Source organism: Macaca mulatta, chromosome 16 (assembly GCF_049350105.2).
Source record: "Macaca mulatta isolate MMU2019108-1 chromosome 16, T2T-MMU8v2.0, whole genome shotgun sequence".
Classification (NCBI taxonomy): domain Eukaryota; kingdom Metazoa; phylum Chordata; class Mammalia; order Primates; family Cercopithecidae; genus Macaca; species Macaca mulatta.
The window spans coordinates 7,429,929-7,450,150 of NC_133421.1; the positions used below are offsets into that span (position 1 = coordinate 7,429,929).

General features: G+C 43.1%; 1 protein-coding gene across 4 annotated transcripts in view; it reads left to right on the forward strand.

The window, feature by feature from the left end:
• The window catches only part of WSCD1 (WSC domain containing 1), a 513,503-nt gene that overhangs the window by 335,548 nt on the left and 157,733 nt on the right, over nt 1-20,222 (forward strand). The window contains exon 1 of one of the 4 annotated variants that reach the window (XM_077969214.1): nt 4,931-5,438. The exons of the other annotated variants lie outside the window; for them this stretch is intronic. The gene's annotated coding sequence lies outside the window, so the exon portion shown is untranslated. Of the gene's footprint in view, nt 1-4,930; nt 5,439-20,222 lie in introns of those variants that run through there. 4 annotated transcript variants of the gene reach the window in all.

Below are 20,222 nucleotides of genomic sequence, written 5' to 3' on the forward strand. Positions count from 1 at the left end.
GAAACATGCAGGCCTCAGTTTCCCAAATGGATTATTTATTCCATAATTTGCATAATGAGGTAATTTTTTTATTATTAAGTATTGTATTTTTGTCCTTAGTAATTGATAAGGTTTGGCTGTGTCCCCACCCAAATCTCCTCTTGAATTCCCACATGTTGTGGGAGGGACCCGGTGGGAGGTAATTGAATCATGGGGGCAAGTCCTTCCATGCTGTTCTCATAATAGTGAATAAGTCTCACAAGATCTCATGGTTTTAAAAAGAGGGGTTCCCCCGCACAAGCTCTCTCTCTTTACCTGCTGCCATCCATGTAAGACATGCCTTGCTTCTCCTTGCCTTCCACCATGATTGTGAGGCTTTCCCAGCCACATGAAACTGTAAGTCCAGTTAAACCTCTTTCTTTGGTAAATTGCAGTCTCAGGTATGTCTTTATCAGCAGCATGAAAACGAATGAATGAATACAGTAATTCCTAGTTTGAATTGTCTCAGAGTTTGTGTATTAAGACAGCCAGGCCTAGTGGGTCAGCTCATAGAGTTTCTTTGGTAGTATGGAAGGGGTTCCTCTTCTTCAATCAGGCTAGTGCCCAGGAAGAAGAGGATTTGATGTAGGGGAAGGCTTTGCCAGTGAGAAAAGAAGCTGAAGCTCATCTCTTCCATCCTGGAGAAGGGTGGAGAGGAGAGGGATGGAGGGGGAGCAAGGAGATCACATGCCAGAGTCTTTGTGCCCTTTCAGGGACATGTACCTAACCTGACAATGCTGAAGAAAGATTCATAGAGATTGGAGAGCTTAAGAAGATGAAACCGGGGGCACCATTCCCCTGGGCACTGTCAGAGGGATGATTTAGTTCTGAAGGCATAGCCCAGTCTCTGGCTCAGAGACAGGCCACTGTAGACTAGGAAAGAAGGTATAGCTTCGGCTGTGAGTGAGCCCTGATAGATGAGCCTGGGGAGGTACCCTGGGCCCCCATGGCCTGTGAGTGCTGTGTGTGCTGTGCAGGGAACCAGAAGCTCAGGAGGTACAGAGGACACTCCAATGCATGGCATGAGGATGAAGGCCCAGAGTGTGCGTGGCTTGAACCCTGGATTTCAAGGAGGCGTCAACATGACCGCCATCCTCCCAGTGGATGAGACAGTGTGGCTGGCCACTCTGTGACAGAGATCAAGACCAGAAGCCCCCTTATTTTCTCAGCCACAAGGGCACAAGAGCCCCCAGACACTCAGACACCATCTCAGAGAGAAGCAGAGGTAGAGGGAAGAAATCTGAGAGATGAAGATTGTATCTAAAAGGAACTGAGTTATTCAGAAGAGACCATCAAGCCATCAGAGACCAAGATACTATTGATTGTAAAGTTTAAGATTTGTCCTTTCCCCCCGATACCTCCTGTCCTTTGTTAGCTAGAGGGATGGAGGATGGTGAGGAAGATTAGATCAGTTGTAAAGAAAGAAATAAAGCTGCATTTTCTTGGCAATTCCCTTTGAATATTCCCCTTTAAAAGCATACTCCATGGTGCAAATGCCAGATGCTAAGTTATGTCAATCCTGAGATAATATTATTAGTATTTAAGTAATGTTAGTGTTTCTCAGTCACTCAGGAGGGCTGGAGCCAAGACATCAGGTGTGTCCACATTCCTGTCCTAGCACTCAGAGGTATGCTCCCAAGAGGTCATAAGAAGATAAAACCACTATATAAAATCCCAAATTGATGCTCTTCACATCTGCTTATGGGATATTGGTTGTTACGGTGGTTGCAAAGAGATTAAACTGGAAGGAAACTGTGAGAGAACTTACATACAAAACTCTTTGAAAATTTATTGCTTTTGAAATGCTGGTCTTGAATCATGTTACTTCCTTTCATGATAGCAGTGGTCACTCTGAAGTCAACACAGTCACGGAGACCTCTGTTTTTACAACATTTTCTCAGAATTCCAGGCAACCATAGTCAGTCTGGAGGCCAGTGGGGGACCCTAGTAATGATGACACTGTTTTTTTTGTTTTGTTTTGTTTTGTTTTGTTTTGTTTTGTTTTGAGACAGAGTTTTGCTCTTGCTGCCCAAGCTGGAGTGCAATGGCATGATATTGGCTCACTGCAACCTCTGCCTCCTGGGTTCAAGCGATTCTCCTGCCTCAGCTTCCTGAGTAGCTGGGATTATAGGTGCCCGTCACCATGCCTGGCTAATTTTTTGTATTTTTGGTAGAGACGGGGTTTCACCATATTGGCCAGCTGGTCTCAAACTCTACACCTGAGTTGATCCAGCTGCCTCAGCCTCCCAAAGTGCTGGGATTACAAGTGTAAGCCACCATGCCTGGCCACGATGACACTTTTGATATCCAGTTCATACTTCCAAAGCTGCACTCATTCTTTTTGCATCAAACTGGGTGCCAATGATTAGCTGCACTTGACAATTATTTACTGTGATTATAAATGGACAGGTGTTTTGACCATCAGCAATACCTAGCAGGTCAGGGGGATACTTTCTTAGTCTTTTGTCTCACATAATCCTCACATCAACTCTGGGATATGTGTTCCATTATCCTTATTTCACAGTTTAGAAAACTGAAGCTTAAACTTATTTAATTTATGTGTGATGGAGGCTGGATTTGAACTCAGGTGTATTAGTTATCTGTTGCTCAAAACTTAGCAGCTTAAGACAACAAATATGTTATCCTGTAGTTTCTGTGGGCCAGGAACTCAGGAATGGCTTAGGTTAGTTGTGGCTGAGGGTCTTTCATGAGGTTTCGATCAAGATGTTGGTTGGGGCTGCAGTCATCTGAAGGCTTGACTGGGGCTATAGGATCTGCTTCCCAGATGGCTCACTCACATGGCTATTGACTGTAAGCCTCAGTTCCCCACTGACTGTTGGAAGGAGGGCTTCAGTTCCTTACCATAGGGTTGCTTGAGTATCCTTGTGACAGGGCAGCTGGCTTTCTTTAGAGTGAGTAATATAAGAGCGATAGCAAAGAAGAGGCTATAATGTCACTTATGACCTTGTTTTGAAAGTTATACACCATCAATTCTGCCATATTGTATTCATTCATTCATTCACTCATTCATATGTATGCAGCCCACATTCAAGGGGAAGGGATTTAGGCTGCATTTTGAAGGGAGAAGTGTTGAAAAAAATTCATGGACCTATTTTAAAACCACCACACAAATTGTCTGACTTCAAAATCTGCATTCTTTTCAAAGATGCTATGCTTTTACTCACAGGTAGATATGCAGAGCGTCCACTACCTTTTCCTACACACATCCTACCTCTATACCCCACCCCTCAAGAAGCCTTTCTTCCTGTCCTGGGGCTGATGAGTCTCTGTGAAGACTGAGTCCCATTGCCTTATCGTCATTAGCATCACCCTTTACTGCTCTGGCTTCGATTTTATGCTATGCCTTCGATTTTACCAAAGATCACAGAAGTGTGAAATATGCTTCTGTGTGTATTGTCATACTGTCATAAAACCCTTAGCTTTATTTGTACCACAGTGATCTAGTGAACTGATCGTATTTTTCACATCTATAGCAGAAATGGCAAGGAGTTCACTCTGATCTCTCTGACCTTATGATGTTTCAAATAAAGGTAGAGAGCCTACAAGAAACCCCTGAAATGTTTCCTGAATCCTTCCACCCACACTTCCATCCTTCATTCTGCCCACTGCTCCCAGAGTTCTTTCTAAAATCCGGATATAATCAAGTCACATTTTGCCCCAAAACTTTTAATAACTCCCAATTTCTGTAAGATGATTTCAACTCTGGCTTTGAGATCCTTCATCACCAGGCCCCTGCCTGCCTCTGCCTTCTTATCTCCTCATCACTCTCCAGGCAAACTGGACTATTTGCTATTCTGGGAATGTGTCTTGTTCTTTTAAGCCTCAGCCCCTTTGCATGTTCTGTTCATTCTTTCTGGAATGAGCTTCTCCCCTTTGAACAGTTGTCAAATTCCTTCAAAGTCCAGTTCAAACACTGCCTTCTCATGAAGTTCTTACATACCACTCACGCCTTTCTCTGCATGTTAGCCAAGAAAATAAATGCAGATGAAGGTGTCTACTTGAATCATGGCAGCTACCTGCTGGCTTAACTGGGTTAACACTAATTAAAATCACAGGACAGCTAAATTTAATTTTTGACACTTGATAAATGCCAAACATCAATGGATTTTTCATTAACATACCGAATAGCAGTGTCTTCAAGTCAATGTTGTGAAGACACTTTCCTAATTTCTTTGAGGTGGTTAATCTTCTGTGCAGACATCAGAAAGGATTGCATTTCCTGACTCTTTTGGCTCTTGTCATGTCAGTTGTGTAAAATGATTTGAAAAGAGCTGATTACCACGGACTGTGACATCCATTTCACCTTTATCAGGAAATACATAAAAGAGATAGTGCAGGTGTTGTGGGCAGGGGTAGGTCACTCTCCTCCCCTGCACCCTTCTCTTCTGAGCAGATCCAGAAGGAAGTGTTTGTCTTGGGTGTTGGACCCTGTTCCAGTTCCATGATCATATTTATGTTGCTTCTGAGTTTCCAAAACGATGTATGTTGAATTTGTCAGGTCATATTTTTGCAGCAATAAAGGGTGGTCTTGTTGAAGTCAACTCAATCCCAATGGGTCTTATATTTATGACATTCCAGACTGAGGATAACATGTGGAAAGAAGCCCACAAAGTAATAAGAAACAAAGAATCCTGAATATGAAAAACCACCCTGATGCTGATTCTGGTTGCCTCTCCTTGCCACGGTCCTTCCTGGACGGGAGTTCAGCCAGCAGATGCACATGATATTGGATGCTTCCTCTAAAGAGGCAGGAGGAGTACGTGGGAATACGGGAGGCACTCAGAAACTGAGTATTCACACACTGAAAGAAAAGCAATCAAGGCATCAGCAGCCCTGTTCAGAGCAAGCCAAGCGGGGAAGGCATAAACCTGAGGGTGGCTTGGGGTTATGTTAACAGATGGTGGAGAGAAGGCAGAATGCTTCACCTCCCATTTGGCTCCTGTCACCCGACTGAGAAGACTAATCTTCTCCTGTAAAAGGATAGCGCAATCACTTTATTCAGAGGAAATTGCAGGATGGGATGTGAGAGGCGTTTGGACAAGAGCCTAATCTCTGGGTGTTTTGCTGAAGGATAGGTAATTTAAAGTTCTGCAGGCAGCAAAGGGTTAATCCAGTTTTTGTCCAAGAGCAGGGAGTTAGAGTACAGAGTGCTTATTGTCGTTACCGTATTCATTCATTCGTTCTGCAAACCTTTTTTTTTTTTTTGGTCTGTATGATCCCAGGGTGTTGTACTGGGGAGGCTGACCTGGATTCAAATATCTGCTGCAATGTATTACTATCTGTAGACAAGTCACAACGCCTCTCTGTTATTGTTAAAGACCTTTGCATTTCAAGGAACTGAGACTCAGTCAAGCTGACTCAGGAAGAGGAGTGAGTCGGTCAAGAAAACAGAATCCACAGTAGGTATTTCATTCTTTTTTTTTTTTTTTTTTTTTCTGCCTTTGCTACTTGAATCAGAACAGTAGGTATTTCAAACAGAGGGGATTTAATGTAGGAAGTTGGTTACATGCATATGGAAAAATTGAAAAAAGTAAAAAGGGAGATACTGAGGTGGGGAGATACTGAGGTAGCTTGGAGATCAGTAACTGCAGGAAGCAGTGACCTCCCGAGTGCTGGAGAAACAAATGGGAGGAAGTGGCATTGCCAGAAGCTAGAAGCTTGGAGAAGCGTTGCTGAGAAGGTGGATTTACATCCACTAGCTCCACTGCTTGCCATCAATAGTCTTGGTCTTTCAGTTACATTGTGAGCAGAGGTAATTTCAGATAGTATGACAAATAGAGTGATAGGATATAGGGTTATGAGGGTTGAGGTGAGGCCAGGGGTCGGGAGGCTTTCATGGCGGAGCTTGGAGAGGACGGCTGAATTTGGATCATTCATGAGTTGACAATAAATTCAAGAAGGGCAAGAGCAAGGCAGGATAAGAATTAGACGATCATTACAATAATCCAAGTGTATAGGTTTTGTATTGTCACATAATAAATCACCACACACTTAGCGGCATAAAACAACATGTTTATGATCTCACAGTGTCCATGGCTCAGGAGTCTGGATGTGGCCCAACTGGGACCGATGCTTCGGATCTCACAATGCTTTGGTCAAGGTGTCGGCTGGGGCTAGGGTCTCATCTGAGGCTGGGGATCTCTATCAGCCACAGATCCCATCCACGTTCACATGGAGCGGGAGTGTGCACACTGGGGGCAGGAATCTGAAGCCAAAGCCGTATTAGAATTCTGCCTACCGCACCAGGCAATAGATGATGCTGGCTTGAACTCAAAGTGGAGGCATGGAGATGGGAGAAGTGGTTGCATTCAAAATATAATTTTAAAGTCCTGGCTCAGAGGACTGCCTTTGGAGAGGGAGGGGACTCCAACTCTAATAATCTATGCGGGGTGGAGGGTACTTTCAATGAAGTGGGGTCCTCCTGGCAGGGGAGCAACCTGCCCAAGGGATGCATCATGTCACTTGGGGGCATGAGTGCTTCAGATAAAAGGACCCTAGACAGGGGGATGGGGCTCCAAAGAATGCATAAAAGCACCTGCAGGTGAAGGTCAGCTCTAATTAACTGCCAGGCTCAGATGGCGGCAAGCCACCCAGCTCAAAAAGAGCTGTTTTACTCCTTACTGCTCCCCCCACCACAATTTTAACTCTAGCAGGGTTCAAAACAGCGACTAGCAAGTAGGGGGAGGAGCAGAGTGGAGCAGAGGGAGAGTTGGAGATGACCATGTCCCTTTCTCAAAGACAGGGGCTCCAGACACAAGTCTAGGTGTGAAGGAAAGGGAGAAGTCTTTGAGTAGAGATTGAAGCAGTAATTAATAGTTTGGGCTGGACACATTCATATGATTGAATCTAATAGTGTTTTGTGATTGAAAATGACCGTAGGACTGCCCCTTGCCTGAGAGCGCACAGAAAAGTTTAGTCTGAGTTTCTATCCAGGGACAGGTGAGGATGACCACTACTGAATACATGGTTTGTTTTTTTTTTTTTGAGACGGAGTTTCACTCTTGTTGCCCAGGCTGGAGTACAATGGTGCCATCTCAGCTCACTGCAACCTCTGCCTCCTGAGTTCAAGGGATTCTCCTGCCTCAGTCTCCCAAGTAGCTGGGATTACAGGCATGCACCACCACGCTTAGCTAATTTTTGTATTTTTTTAGTAAAGATGGAGTTTCACCGTGTTGGCCAGGCTGGTCTCGAATTCCTACCTCAGGTGATCCGCCTGACTTGATCTCTCACAGGGCTGGGATTACAGGCGTGAGCCACTGCGCCCAGCCTGAATGCATTTTAAAGGTGTATGGTTATCAAAAAATTAAGTTGCATCTTGATCACATCTTCTATACTGTGCTTGTTCAATAGATTGGTTATGCAAAAGTCTGGGTGAAGAATTTTCTTGGCAGAGTGACCATCAAATGCAAGGGCATTGGGTGGGCATGATGTTGATATCTCTGAGGAACCACAGTAGAGTAAGAGGAGGGTAAAAGGGCTGAAGCTGGTGGGTGCGGTGGCTGATGCCTGTAGTCCCAGCACTTTGGGAGGCCGAGGTGGGTGGATCACCTGAGGTCAGGAGTTTGAGACCAGCCTGACCAATATGATGAAACCCCCCCGTCTCTACTAAAAATGCAAAAAATTAGCTGGCTGTGGTGGCATGCACCTGTAGTCCCAGCTACTTGGGAGGCTGAGACAGGAGAATTGCTTGAACCTGGCGGGGCAGAAGTTGCAATGAGCCGAGATCGTGCCATTGCACTCCAGCCTGGGCAACAAGAGTGAAACTCTGTCTCCAAACAAACAAACAAACAAACAAACAAAAGCAGGGAGGTGAAGCCAAAGAGGTGGTAGGGGCCAGATCAGGCAGGAGCCAGCAGATCATGGTGAAGAGTGTGGATTTTCTTCTAATTGTACCGAGAGGTCATTGGAAGGTGTAAAGCAGGGGAGTGACAAGGTCTAACTTATATGCCAGGTACTATGCTGCCAGCTGGAATTCTTTCCCCACTTTTATGGTTATACTTCAACCTGTTGGGATCGTCCATGGAGTTTTACAGCCATCCTTTGAGGAGAGAGGTCCCAACTACCCCAATACCCCACAAACCCCTTCTATTTACCCAAGCTCACTAATATGCCAGTTAATGAGAGTAAGCCTGATCTCCCCAGCTGGTGGGCATCGTACAAGGATAGGGGCATAAGTTAGAAGCAGCTGCATGAGGGTGAGACAGGAGGAATCTAGGTCTCCTTGATGTGATGTGACATCAATTTTTCTCCATGCTGAGTGATGCCTAGCAGATCCAATCAAATCCTCTCTTTGGGGAGGCTTAATGTGGGCTGAACAATGACTAGGCAGCTTGCTTGACCAGAGATCCTGAGGTCACCACATATACCTCCCTGGCTTGGGACAACTGGGACCCGATGCACCCTGGGCTACTTTCCTGCAGGATCACAGTGTTTCTTGAGTGACCCACATCATACCTGAGGGCTCTCTGTTCTCTGAGGCTGAGGGGAGATAGCAGAAGGATTGGGCCCAACTCCTCCATTGTTAGGAATTTCTCTTTGTAGGTGTGGTGGAGTGTCTTATTTTCTCAAGGGCAAATTCCAATTCCAATTGAAAGCCCAGCCTCATTGCCATCTTACCTCCTATTTCTGTCCTCTGTCTTTTGCTTACCACTGATAAAACATGAAGTTCTGTGCCTTTTCCAGAATTTCTCCACCCCTCAAAAAGCACCTCCACACGCAAGGTATGGTGAATGTAGCACATTTTGTGGAGTGTGGGGTTGGCAGATGAAGCCCACAGTACCATCACTTGGCTTTGTGCATATCTCAACTTCTGCTTTCTCAAGTCTCCTTGCCTGGCACTACCCCTTCTCTAAATCCAGTTCTTCTCTCCCACTTTATCATGCACAAAATGTAACTCTCTACCTTCTACTCAGCTTTCCTTTATTGTCTAAGGCTCATTAGTGTCTCTACTATCACAGACTCTAGTGGAAGAGAACAGCATGGAACTTTATTATTCCATTATCTTTTAGAAGTTAGAAGTGGCTGAATTTAGTTTGGTTTTAAACTATATTACCTCCTTTCATTATAATAACTTTCTATTTCTTTTTTTTTTTTCAGACGGAGTCTCACTCTGTTGCCCAGGCTGGAGTACAGTGGTGTGATCTCAGCTCACTGCAACCTCCACCTCCTGGGTTCAGGTGATTCTCCTGCCTCAGCCTCCTGAGTAGCTGGGGTTACAGGCATGCACCACCATGCCTGGCTAACTTTTCGTAGTTTTAGTAGAGACAGGGTCTCACCATGTTGACTAGCCTGGTCTTGAACTCCTTACCTCAGGTGATCTGCCCACCTCGGCCTTCCAAAGTGCTGGGATTACAGGTGTGAGCCACTGTGCCCGGCCCTCTATTTCTAAAAGTAATAGCTCTTCCTGGCCAACTTAAGAATGAACACAACGTGTCAGGGTACTGAGGTTCAGATAATGTGGCAGGTTGTATTTTCTGAAGATGGCCACAAAGATATCTCCCATTTCACATGCTCTTCTAGACCTTGCCACTTCCCGAGCAAGAGGCAGGATCTATATCTCCTCTCATTGAAGCTGAGTGGCCCTTGGTGACTGCCTCAACCAACAGAGGATGGCAGAGTGGTGCTATGTGATTTTAGAGGCTAGGTCATACAGATGCATGCACTCCCTGCTTGTTCTCCTGGTATGTTCATTCATGGAACTCACTCACCATGAGGAAGCCCAAGCAAGGCATGCAAAGGCCTGCAGGATGAGCAACTGAGGCTCCTGGCCCATAGCCCTGCTGAACTCTCAGCCATCCATCAGCCAGCAACCACTTGCCAGCCATTGAAATAAATTCCCATCCTTCATCTATAAGGGGCAGAGATGAGCCATCCCTGCTGAGCCCTGCCCCGATTGCAGATTCATGAGCTAAACTGTTACTGTTTTAAGCCGTTTGAAGTAGTTTGAAAAACAGCAATGGATAACTGATACAAATAAGTAAGGTAACTTGTGCAAGATCATAAAGTGTAATTTCCAGAGCTAGCACTCAAACCAATGTCTTTCTGGCCCCAAGTCTGTGCTCTTACCACTGTGCCTAATAATAAAATGTTCAGCCCAGTGCCTGGAACAAAGTGAATGATCAATAAAACATTTCCTTCCGTCTCTCCTTTTTCTCTTAGGGTCTCATAGTAGAACATGTTTCTCTGACCCAGTCAGTCTTGCCAGGGGTGGCCACATTCCAGCAGAAATGCTTCCTCTTGCAAAACCCACCTAATCTTAGGTGAGGCTGCATCTTCTTGAGTGTGGGGAGTAGCCCAAGTCAAACAGTGCTGCTTCTTTACCTCGGTATTATTGAACTAGAAAAGCATTTGCCAACATGCACTTGGTCTCTGGCTGCCCCTGAGGCTCAAGAAGGAAACCCTGCCCTCTGAAGACACATCCAGGCATTCATATCAGCAGTCGGAGGAGAGCTGAATTCCAGGCCATGCTGGTGTGGTTGAGCAATGAAGATTCCCCAAAGGGGGCTCAAGTTGCTTCTTAGCCTACATTGGAGTTTCAAACAAAGGATTTTCTTCCTCCTCTTCCTATAGGGTTCACTGAGATAGGATGACATTTAATAACAGCAGAATGAGAGTTAGGATCTGAAACGATGCTCATGGGCAGGCGTGACCTACTGGGGCCGTTCAGAGCATCTTTCTTCTGAGAGCTCACTCTCCGGATCTTTCTCTGTTGCCCTAATTTTGCTTTCAGGGGCTTGGTGAGGACAATGTGCCAAGTAGATGAATTGGATGGACCCAGGAGGTGGGCACTCTCTCCCACTCTAACTGGCCACCTCATCCCTAGCAGTTACAAACCGGCCCTTAGCAGGTCACCTCCCTAAACTTCAGCATATGCCTTTAGCCTGGGCACCATGCATGTGAGGCATTAACAAATTCATTTATTCATTTGCTTATCTATCTGCATGTCTACCCATCAATTTATCCATCTATTTGCTGAGGACAATATAGGATCTTGGCTTAGGTAATGGGCTTGGGATCTGTATTGTTTGGGTTCTGATCTGCCTTTGCCACCTTTTAGTTAGTGATCTTCACCTTTCTATGCCTCAGATTCTCCTCTGTGAAGTGGCGGAATACAGTACTAACACCTGCCTTGTAGAGTTTTTATGAAAATTAAATACATTATTATGTAAAGCACTTGCCCTGGCACCTGGTTAAGTACTCTGCACATGTTATAGTGTAGTTATTGTCACTGCTGTTGGAGTGTGTTCGGGTCTGTATGAGTGTTGGGGGAAGCAGAGCAGATGGTCTTCATAAGTTTTAAGCAAAGGTGCTAAGAAAACACAAAGTTTACTTTTCTACTTCCAGGTGGCTTAAATTCCCAAGGAAAACAAGATACTGCCTTCTTGGCTGTTTGTTGTTGTTGTTGTTGTTTTTGGTTTTTTGTTTGTTTGTTTTTTGGGATAGGGTCTTGCTCTGTCATCCAGGCTGCGGTGCAGTGGTGTGATCTCAGCTCACTGCAGCCTCTGCCTTCTGGGTTCAAGCAATTCTTCTGCCTCAGCCTCCCAAGTAGCTGGGATTACAGGTGCACACCACCACACTCAGCTAATTTTTTTTTTTTTTTTTTTTTTAAGCAGAGGTGAGTCTTTGCCTTGTTGGCCAGGTTGGTCTCAAACTCCTGACCTCAGGTGGTCCTCCCGCCTTGGCCTTCCAAAGTGCTGGGATTATAGGTGTGAGCCACTGCCCCTGGCTGAGGCTGTTTTAAGATGGGTTAATGATGTGTCATGTGCCAGATCCGTGTGCTCATAAACATTATATCATTTCTTTAATCCCCCAAATTCCTTTGAGGTAAGCTAGGAATATTCTCATTTCAGAGAGGAAGAGAGAGGTGCTACTTTTCCAGTTTCCTGGCTGAAGGTGAGAATCACACCCGGATATGTGTGGTTTGCAGGAAGGGCTGCATCCATCCCACCCTGGGCTCCTCCCCAGTGCGATCCTGGGACTGCCTGAGAGGCAGCAAAGCCAGCTCACATTCTGGGACACCTCACAAGGCACCAAACTCCACTGGCTTGATAACAGCTCCGAAGCCACTGTGAAGCCACTTGGTCTCCAGGGTAGCAGGGTGCTTTCCAACCAGCACCTTCCTCCTGTGAATCCAAGCGGCAGGGCTAAGGAAAACTGCGGGTTTGATTAGCTTTCAAGAACACACTTTATATCATTTCCTCTCCTCATTTGAACTATAAAAAGGAGCTTTCTAGTTTGAATAGCAACTTCAACTTTCTGCCTTATTCTGTAAGAAAGGAAAGCATTCAGTCAGAAATGGGGGTGATTTCATCAGCACTTTTCAATTTCAAATGAGTTTGCAAAAGCTGGTGGCTTCCTTTGGTGGTCAGGCTGTGTTTGGTGTCCAGGAGCTGTAAAAGTTGGGTCAGACTGGCTCACAGGGGACAAACGTGTGGGGGGCGGGGAATAGCCCAAGGAGAATTTTCTGCTTTTGGAGAGGAGAGACTGATGGACAGAAATGAGCAGAGCCTCTGGGCTGTGGACCAGTTTCTTTTCTTTTTCTTTTTCTTTTTTTTTTTTTTGAGATGGAGTCTCATTCAGTCACCCAGGCTGGAGTGCAGTGGCACGATCTTGGCTCACTCCAACCTCCACCTCCCAGGTTCAAGTGATTCTGCTGCCTCAGCCTCACAAGTAGCTGGGGTTACAGGTGCCTGCCACCATGCCTGGCTAATTTTTGCATTTTTAGTAGAAACAGGGTTTTGCCATGTTGGCCAGGCTGGTTTCGAACTCCTGACCTCAGACGATCCGCCTGCCTCGGTCTCCCAAAGTGCTGGGATTACAGGCATGAGCCACTGTGCCTGGCCTAGGTGCCAGTTTCTGAATCTTCTGCCCTTCATGAGTGAGTCGTGTCAAGGTGGCCTCTTAACCTGGCGCTAGGCTGAGCAGATGCACCTCATCAAAGATGAGTTTGGGAAGCTGAATAGCTTTAGAATGCAAGTTTTTTTTTTTTGTTTCTTCTGCTATAGTGAAGTTGTCCCTGGTGAGGTCAGAGAGAGAAAGAAAGGTCACTGATGTGGTCAGATTTCTTAGAGCAGAACCAAGTGTGTTTTGTTTTGTTTTGTTTTGAGACAGAGTTTCGCTCTTGTTGCCCAAGCTGGAATGCAATGGCATGATCTTGGCTCACCGCAACCTCTGCCTCCTGAGTTCAAGCGATTCTCCTGCCTCAGCCTCCCCAGAAGCTGGGATTACAGGCATGAGCCACTACGCCAGTTAATTTTGTATTTTTATTAGAGACGGGGTTTTTCCATGTTGGTCAGGCTGGTCTTGAACTCCTGACCCCAGGTGATTGGCCAGCCTCGGCCTCCCAAATTGCTGGGATTACAGGCATGAGCCACCACGTCCGGCCCAAGCAGAGCCAAGTTTAAAGATCCAAACCAGGGCTTAGCAAATTCTGTAACAGGTCAGAGAGTAAAGGTTTTTGGCTTTGCAGGCCAGACCGCATCTGTGGCAACTGCTCAGCTCTGCCACTGTAGCATGAAAGCAGCTGTAGATAATATGTAAATGAATGAGCATGGCTGTGTTACAGTACGTTTTTATTGGATACTTTATAAATACTGAAATTTGAATTTCATGTAATTTTCACATCACGAAATATCACTCATCTTTTGATTTTTTTTCCTCCAACCATTTAAAAATGTGCAAACCATCTCAATGGGTCATACAAAAGTAGGTAGTGGGCTGGATTTTATTCACAGGTAGTGGGTTTCAAGATCCCTGCTCTAAATGTCAAAGGAGCAACTGGTACCCTGGGGTGGGAAGTGGCAACAGAGGGTCACCAGAGCAGCTTTCACAGGGAACGGGCAGGAGGTGCTCAGGGTAGTGGTGGAGGGTGGCTCCTATGCAGCCTCACTGCGGGCATTTTCTCTCTGAGAGAGTGGTGGGAGAGAGAAACAGACAGAGACTGTTTTCTGAAATCAGACAGATGATTCTGCTCAAAACCATTTGCCGACGTTCCCTTGGGTGTCAGGAAATCTCTACATATTGGGAATGGGGGATTTTTTTTTTTTTAAGTGCAATTTCTTTTTTTGCCAAAAGGCAACCCAGTCGTCAGGTGTCGGTTGCCCCTCCTATTACATGATCCTTTAAGATGTGAAGGACTTTATCCAGTCTATCATTGATGGGCATTTGGGTTGGTTCCAAGTCTTTGCTATGGTAAATAGTGCTGCAATAAACATATATGTACATGTGTCTTTATAGTAGAATGAGTTATAATCCTTTGGGTATATACCCAGTAATGGGATTGCTGGGTCAAATAGTATTTCTGGCTCTAGATCTTTGGCACGTATACACTATGGAATACTATGCAGCCATAAAAATAATGAGTTCATGTTCTTTGCAGGGACATGGATGAAGTTGGAAGCCATCATTCTCAGCAAACTAACACAGGAACAGAAAACCAAACACCACATGTTCTCACTCATAAGTGGGAATTGAACAATGAGGACACATGGACCCAGGGAGGGGAACATTATATACCGGGGGCTGTTGGGGGTTGGGGAGCTAGGGAAGGGAGAGCATTAGGATAAATACCTAATGCATGCGGTGCTTAAAACCTAGATGATGCATTGACAAGTGCAGCAAACCACCATGGCACATGTATACCTTTGTACCAAACCTGCACATTCTGCACATGTATCCCAGAACTTAGAATAAAAAAATAAATTGTGAAGGACTGGGACTCCCACCACATGCCGGGGGAAATCCCAGTGCCCAGCTCCAAATCTCTGGGGATTCTTAAAGGGATCATGTGTCTCCTACGTGCTTTTGGTTCTGCTTTCTGCCTTAACTCACTTACCATCCTATGCCACATCAGTTTGCAATGGGAATAGAGATTCCTTCCCCCATGTCTCCAGAATGCAGATCACCAGGAAGGGTTCAGTGTGGTAGGATTTGCTGAAAATTTGGGGTTAAAAATCTTTTGGCCCTGCTAGCCACCAGGATTTCCTTCTGATCATCATCCTCCACAGTACCCTTCCTCACCCAAATCCTTCTTTCTGGAAGTTATTACATTCTACAGGGTAGCAGACAGGAACACAACACCCTATAATAAATAAAAATTCAGGGTGGTCATTCCGTGAGAGGTGGCCAGCTGTGGTTGGGGCCATGGGAGAGCACTACTGATTCTGCAAAGTGGTAAGAGGATTGGAAAGGCTTCCCAAAGGAGGGGATGTGAGAAGGCTGTTGACATGTGAGCAGGAAGTAGGAGGTGCATTGGAGGCAGAGGGGAAAATGAGCAGAAGCTGGTAGGACCCCGGGGGAGGAGTCTATCCTTATAAGTAGATTTTCATTGGTCTATTTATTAAACTCATCTTTTCTTTTCTTTCCCAAAAGAAAAGCTGCAATAGGTTTCTAATCCTTGCTTCCTTGGACCATTGAAGTATTTTCAATCAATGTCCTTTAGACATTAATTTTCTTGAAATGCCAGAAACAATGAAATACAATATTTTTATTAAAATATTAAACTATACATATTACAGTATTTTACTTCTGTAGATTTGTAAATGAATGGTAAACATTTTCTGAATGAAGCACTAGAGTTGAACATCCATATGTGTTTCTGTAGTTCACACGTGCAAAAATAACTCTTTAGATAGACTCCCAAAAAGCAATATCTAGAAACAGTATTCATGTGGTAGATGTTTGTAGTAACCTCCCCAACATCCACCTTTTTCTTTCTGGAAGCTGGATTTCTTTTGGGGGATCCATGTAGTTTGGGGGAAGTTGGCTACTCTGCCAGCTATGATTGGGGCCCATGACTGGTCTACACTTATCAATGGATCCCATCCTGCTGGTCACAGTTCAGGGATGAGTGCCTGACTGGAGGTAGCCCAATCAGAGCAAATGGTACTCCTCTTGGGGATGTTGGGACAGCGACATCCTCTCTTCTTCTGAATGGGCCACCATGTGGACGAGAGACCTACAGGATTGCTGTAGCCCCAAGGGAAGCCAGCTTGAGGATGAAACTCAGCCCAGAACATGGCAGAGAAAACAGGACCAGAGTCCTGAGCCACCATGAACTACTGGATCAAACTGTGCCTGAAACCTGCCTACCTCTGGGATTTTCATTTTGATGGGACGATAAATTCTCTTTAATGTTTAACCAAGATGGAATTAGATCCCCATTCTGAACTTAGATGACTCTCAAGACTGGACTAGATTTATATCTACCCTTTTGTGGAGACTTGTGAGTTCCTGAACTCAGTTTGGGAACTCAGCTGATGGTGCCTACAGTATCCTAATCTTGGATTAATTACATCAGTAACAATCTAGATCCATTAAAATATATTTAGTGTTTGCATAAAAAGAGAGATTGGCAGTGCAGAAGAGAATCAAAGGCGTGGGGAAGGTTTTGCATCTGCTGTGTTGAGAATTCAGAAGAAAAGCTCCAACCAGCAGCAGCTGTGGTGTTTTTAGTGGAATTTTGAATTAGAACCAGGCAATTTTCCTGCTGGGCTGTGCCAGGCAAGGGTTGACAGGGAGGGTGTTGGAGCTGGCTTCATAAACCTCAGCTGGGTTAATGAGGGACATGGGTTTTAGGAAACCACCTCTTCAAGGGCCTGAAGAAAGTAGCAAATCCTTATTTTGCTTGTTTGTTTCATGATTCTAAAAGTAGTATGTGAGCATTGTGGAAATTTTAGAAAACGTAGAAAAGTACAACAAAGAAAGTAGCAAACATGAAAACTATTTCCCATATATGTGCTATCCCCACATATGCATAATGCTTCCCTATTATCAACATTGGTAGAGTGGTACATTTGCTACAATGGATGAGCCTATATTAACACATCATTATCACCTAAAGTCCATAGTTAGCATTTGGGTTCACTCTTGGTGTACATTGTATGGGTTTGGACAAATTTATTTTGACACATATCCACCATTATAGTATCATACAGAGTAGTCTTACTGCCCTAAAAATCCTCTATGTTCAGTCTATTCATTCCTCCATCCTCCCTAAAACCCAGCAACTGCTGATCTTTTTACTGTCTCCATAGTTTTGCTTTTTTCGGAATGTCATATAGTCAGAATCATACAGTGTGAAGCCTTTTTCAGATTGACTTCTTTCACTTAGTTATATATATTTAAGTTTCCTCATAGCTTTTCATAGCTTGATAGCTACTCGCTTTTTAGTGCTGAATATTTCTTTGTCTAAATATACTGCCACAGTTTAGCCAGTCACCTACTGAAGGGCATCTTGGTTGCTTCCAAGTTTTGGCAATTACGAATAAAGCTACTACACACATTTATGTGCAGGTTTTTTGGTGGACATATGTTTTCAGTTCCTTTGAGTAAATACCAAGGAGTATGATTGCTAGATCATATGGTAAGAGTATATTCAGTTTTTAAAGAAACCACCAATCTCTTTTCCAAAGTAGCTGTGCCGTTTTGCATTGACTACGAGTTCCTGTTGTTCCACAGCCTCATCAGCATTTGGTGTTGTCAGGGTTCTCGGTTTTGTGTAATGGTATATAATGGGTATGTAATGGTATCTAATAGGTGTGTAAATGGTATCTAATTGTTGCTTCAGTTTGCATTTCCCTTATGATGTAGGATGTGGAGCGTCTTTTCATATGCTTATTTTTCATCTGTATATCTTATTTTGTGATGTATCTGTTAAGATCTTTGACCCGTTTTTAAATCAGATTGTTTTTTTATAGTTGAATTTTAAGAGCTCATATATTTTTGATAACCGTCCTTTATCAGATATATCTTTGGTAAATATTTTATCTCAGTCTGTGGCTTTTCCTTCTCTTAGAGTTTCTTTCACACAGCAGAAATGTTCAAGTTTAATGAAATCCAACTTATTAATTCTTCCTTTCATGGTTTCTGCCTTTGATGTATCTAAAAATGTCATCCCTAACCCAAGATCATCTAGATTTTTCCTATGGTATTTTCTAAGAATGTTTTAGTTTTGTGTTTTATGTTTAGATCTATGATTCATTTTAGTTAATTTTCATAAAAGATGTAAGGTCTGTAGCTAGATTCATTTTTTTGTTTTTTGCATGTGGATATTCAGTTGGTTCTGCACCATTTGTTGGAAAGGCTCCTTCCTCCATTGTACTGCCTTTGCCCCTTTATCAAAGATGAGTTGGCTATATTTACATGGGTCTATTTCTGGGCTCTCTATTCTGTTCCATTGGTCTATTTGTCTATTATTTCACTAATACCATACTGTTTGGCTACTGTAGCTTTATAGTATATCCTGAAGTCAGTCGTGTTAGTCCCCTAACCTTATTCTTTTTCAATCTTGTATGGGCTATTCTGGTCCTTTTGCCTCTCCATATTAACCTTAGAATTAATTTGTTGTTATCCACAAAATGCTTGTCAGGATTTTGATTGGGATGGAATTGAATCTGTAGATCAAGTTGGGAAGAATGCTCATCTTGACAATATTGAATCTATCTATCCATGAACGTGAGACATCTCTCCATTTACTTAGTTCTTTGATTTCTTTCATCAGTTTTGCAGTTTTCCTTATTTAGATCTTGTTCTCATTTTGTTAGATGTATACATAAGATACATAAGTATTTCACTTGGGGATGCTAATGTAAATGGTGCTGTTTTTAATTTTATGTTCCACTTGTTTATAGCTAGTATGTAGGAAAATGATTGACTTTTATACATTAGCCTTTTATCCTGCAACTTTGCTATAATCTCTTATTAGTTCCAGGGGCTTTTTTTGTCCATTCTTTTGTATTTTCTACATAGATAATCACATCATCTGCGTTAAAATACAGTTTTATTTCTTCTTTCACAATTCGTATATCTTTTGTTTTCTTGTTTTATTGCATTAGCTAGGCCTTCCCAGATGATGATAAAATGTAGTGGTGAGAGGGGACATTTTTGACTTGTTCCCGATCTTAATGGCAGGGCTTTGAGTTTCTCACCATTACGTATGATGTTACCTGTAGTTTTTTAAAAAATAAATATTTCCTATTAAGTTGAGGAAGTTCCCCTCTATTCCTAACTTACTGAGATTTTTTTTTATTATGAATGGGTGTTGGGTTTTGTCAAGGGGTTGTTATGCATCTGTTGATGTGATCATGTGCTATTTCATTAGCTTATTGATGTTATGGATTGTATCTGTCGATTTTTCAAATGTCATACCAGCCTTGTGTAAACCTCACTTGGTTGTGGTATATGTTATTTTTATACATTGTTGGATTTGACTTGCTAACATTTGTTGACGATTTTGGCATCTAGTTCATGAGATATTGGTACGTAGTTTTCTTGTAATGACTGTTTAATTTTGATATTAGTGTAATGCTGGTCTCATAGAATGCATTGGGAAGTAGTCTCTTTGCTTTTGTCTTGTGAAAGAGATTATAGCGAATTGTTGTAATTTCCTCCTCACATGTTTGGTAGAGTTCACCAGTGAATCAGTTGGGGCCTGATGCTTTCTGTTTTGGAAAGTTATTATTGATTTAACTTATTTAATAGGCATTGGACTATTCAGATTGTCTATTTCTTTTTGTGTGAGTTTTGGCAGATTATGTCTTTCAAGAAATCATTCCATTTCATCTTGATTATCAAATTTGTAGGCATAGAGTTGTTGTTAGTACTCCTTTATGATCTTTTTAATGTCCATAGGATCTGTAGTGATTCTCTTCATTCAGTTCTGATATTAGTTATTTGTGTCCTTTCTCATTTTTTCTTAGCCTGGCTAGAGGCTTATTGATTTTATTGAACTTTGAAAGAATAAGCTTTTGGTTTCATTGATTTTCTTTATTAATTTCCTGTTTTCTTTTTTACCTTTTCACTTAAAGTTTACTAGTACTCATAGAATGTTCAAAGAAAGCAAAATGAAAAGAGCACTGAGAATTAGAAGTAACAGATGGTAAAGATACAAAAATATACAAAGAATCAGGACAGTGGTCAAGTATGAGGCAAGACAAAGATAAGTCTTAGAGGGGACTATCAGAAAATTCTTAATGCCTGTCCAAGGCCCAGTTATGAATCTTGATGATAATTCCTATTTTTTTCAATTATTGCTATTAAAACCTATGACAAATGTTTTATAAAGACTCCATGAAAAGCCTTCTAGAGTTAGAGCTGATAAATGACTTCAGTAAAGTTTTAGGATATAAAATCAATGTACACAAACTAATAGCATTTATATATACCAGTAACATTCAAGCAGAGAG